Source organism: Nematolebias whitei, chromosome 19, assembly GCF_014905685.2.
Source record: "Nematolebias whitei isolate Nwh7 chromosome 19, NemWhi1, whole genome shotgun sequence".
Taxonomy (NCBI): Eukaryota; Metazoa; Chordata; class Actinopteri; order Cyprinodontiformes; family Rivulidae; genus Nematolebias; species Nematolebias whitei.
In genome coordinates, this window is record NC_056516.1 from 7,821,447 (window position 1) to 7,825,275 (window position 3,829).

The window sequence follows — 3,829 nt, forward strand, 5'->3', positions numbered from 1 at the left end:
CGAACACCTTGCTCAAGCATAAGGGTGTCCATATGTGCTCTTGGCACCAGAACACCCTAGGCCGCAGGTCGATGATCGACTTTGTCATTGTCTCATCTGATCTGCGGCCACATGTCTTGGACACTCGTGTGAAGAGAGGGGCGGAGCTGTCCACTGATCACTACCTGGTGGTGAGTTGGCTCCGATGGTGGGGGAGGATGCCGGCCAGACGTGGCAGACCCAAACGTATTGTGAGGGTTTGCTGGGAACATCTGGCAGAGTCTCCTGTGAGACAGAGTTTTAACTCCCACCTCCGGGAGAAATTCGAACATGTTCCGAGGGAGGTGGGGGACATTGAGTCTGAGTGGACCATGTTTCGTGCCTCTATTGTCGAGGCGGCTTACCGGAGCTGTGGCTGCAAGGTTGTCGTGCCTGTCACGGCGGCAACCCTCGAACCCGATGGTGGACACCGTCGGTGAGGGATGCTGTCAGGCTGAAGAAGGAGTCCTATCGGGCCTTTTTGACCTGTGGGACCCCGGAAGCAGCTGATGGGTACCGGCAGTCCAAGCGACATGCGGCTCGGGTGGTCGCTGAGGCAAAAACTCGGGCATGGGAGGAGTTCGGAGAGGCCATGGAGAATGACTTCTGCATGGCTTTGAGGCGATTCTGGTCCACCATCCGGCGTCTCGGGGGGGAAAGTGGTACGCCACCAATACTGTTTATAGTGGGAGTGGTGTGCTGCTGACCTCAACTTGGGATGTTGTGGGTCGGTGGGCGGAATAATTTGAAGACCTCCTCAATCCCACCGGCACGTCTTCCACTGAGGAAGCGGAGCCTGGGGACTCTGGGTCGGGTCCTCCAATCTCTGGTGCTGAGGTCACCGAGGTGGTTAAAAAGCTCCTCGGTGGCAGGGCCCCGGGGGTGGATGAGATTCGCCCGGAGTTCCTTAAGGCTCTGGATGTTGTAGGGTTGTGTTGGCTTACGCGACTCTGCAATATTGCGTGGACATCGGGGGCAGTTCCCCTGGATTGGCAGACCGGGGTGGTGGTCCCCCTATTCAAAAAGGGGGACCATAGAGTGTGTTCCAACTACAGGGGAATCACGCTCTTAAGCCTCCCTGGTAAGGTCTATTCGGGGGTTCTGGAGAGGAGGGTCCATCGGATAGTCGAACCTCGGATTCAGGAGGAGCAGTGCGGTTTTTGTCCTGGCTGTGGAACACTAGACCAGCTCTACACTCTCAGCAGGGTCCTGGAGGGTGCGTGGGAGTTTGCCCAACCGGTCTGCATGTGCTTTGTGGACTTGGAGAAGGCATTCGACTTGTCCCTCGGGGGAACCTGTGGGTGGTACTCTGGGAGTATGGGGTACCGGGCCCTTTGATACGGGCTGTTAGGTCCCTGTATGACCAGTGTCAGAGCCTGGTCCGCATCGCCGGCAGTAAGTCGGGCTTGTTCCCAGTGAGAGTTGGACTCCGCCAAGGTTGCCCTTTGTCACTAATTCTGTTCATAACTTTTATGGACAGAATTTCTAGGCGCAGCCAAGGTGTTGAGGGGATCCATTTTGGTGGCCTTAGGATTGCGTCTTTGCTTTTTGCAGATGATGTGGTCTTATTGGCTTCATCAGATCGTGATCTACAGCTTTCGCTGGAGCGGTTCGCAGCCGAATGCAACGCGGCCGGGATGAAGATCAGTTCCTCCAAATCCGAGGCCATGGTCTTGAGCCGGAAAAGGGTAGAGTTCCCTCTCCAGGTCAGGGAGGAGGTCCTACCCCAAGTGGAGGAGTTCAAGTATCTTGGGGTCTTGTTCACGAATGAGGGAAAAATGGAGCGTGAGATCGATAGGCAGATAGGTGCAGCGTCTGCAGTGAAGCAGGGGCTGTACAGGTCTGTCGTGGTGAAGAGAGAGCTGAGTCAAAAGGCGAAGCTCTCAATTTACCAATCGATCTACGTTCTTACCCTCATCTATGGTCATAGCTTTGGGTTGTGACCGAAAGAATGAGATCTCGGATACAAGCGGCCGAAATGAGTTTTCTCCGCAGGGTGTCTGGGCTCTCCCTTAGAGATAGGGTGAGAAGCTCGATCATCCGGGAGGGACTCAGAGTAGAGCCGCTGCTTCTCCACGTCGAGAGGAGCCAGTTGGGGTGGCTTGGGCATCTGTTTAGGATGCCTTCTGGACGCCTCCCTGGTGAGGTGTTCCGGACACGTCCCACCGGAAGGAGGCCCAGAGGAAGACCCAGGACACGCTGGAGGGACTATGTTTCTCGGCTGGCCTGAGAACGCCTTGGGATTCCCCCGGAAGAGCTGGCCCAAGTGGGATGGATGGATGGTGCGTTTTGTGAACTACACATGGAAACAATTTCTCATTTATTCTATCACTGTAATCACACAAGGACGTTCTGGACACATGTACAACAACTCATACAACAGAAAACTGGACAAATAATTCAACTTACAGAGAAAGACATTATTTTATGCTTGGACAATAAGGATATGGACAAAGACTTGATCTATTTCAACCATCTGTTTCAATGTTGATGTGTTCATGCGTGCACATCCGCTCACACAGACTCATGTTCATGTTTGTGCTGATGTTCAATGTTTTTATGTTATGAGTGCTTAGTGTATATTTAGTTGATGTTTTTTTTAGTTCATATCTTAGATGTTATTACTGTTTTTCTTTTACATTTTATTCTTGGATGTAACTGGGACCCTGTGTACATAATTTCGCTCCATCACATGTACCACATGAGGTGCGAATGACAATAAAGAATCTCTGACTCTGACTCTGAACTTCTACTTCTCCTGGGAAAATTCCACATTCACAAGAAAAAGTGGTCAAACTCCAAGTCAAACATAACCTACTTAAGCAGAACTTTACTGATACAGCAGCACTGTTAAAGGACTTGAAAACAAAAAGGCAATGAAACCATCTCAGTTCTAGAAAAACTTAATGTGAATTTATCAGTATAACGTAAATATATCGTGTTGTATCTTTAGAATTTGTTACCCTTTGTACCATTTTATAACCAAATTGTTAATTCTATACTTTTGTACCTGCTAATATACCCCTGGCAGGCAGTTGTTTGTAAAATTGATAAAGTTTTGTAATAAAAAAAATAAAAAAATAAAAAAAATAAAAAAATTTGTGTGTAAAGCAGAGACCAGAGGGAGACACGGTGTGTTCACACGCTTTTATTGACCCAAGTCACACACGTCAGGACAAACGGAAGTTATACCGCATGAGAAACATTCACGAGGCAAAGTAAAGCAGCAGAGCATCTGTCGGGCTGGGTCCAGTTGACAGGGACATGATGGTTAAAAACGAACGGTTTCTCCTCCCTGTGGTCCTGGGGTGAGCCATATAAGCCCGTGGTTAGGAGGCACCTCCACGTGAGACAACAAACTGATGAAAGGGAGAGACCGGAAACTACAGGTGTTGAACCAGGAGGGGTTCAGAACTGAGCATAGGTTGTTGTGGTGACGTCACAACATGCCTAAAGTTGTCAAAATGATTTTTAATGGGATATTCAAAACGCATAAGTATTTTGTGTAAAAGTTCTGAACACCTAATATTCTGTAACAACTGGCGAGCTGATGACTAGTTCAAACCATCGACTTATATTCAAACTAGAGACAGGAACGAAATCTGGAAGTTGAAGGGAAGAGCGCCTCTTCGTGGTGACCTGAAGTATTAGTTTAAGTCCCGCCCCTCCATGTAAACCATCCATCCATCATCTTTACCTGCTTCTTCCTTTCTGGGTCACTGGTGCCCATATCCAGCAGTCACTGTGTTAGAGGCAGAGGACATCCTGGACAGGTCTCCAGTCCATCACAGGGACACCCTGGACAGGTCTC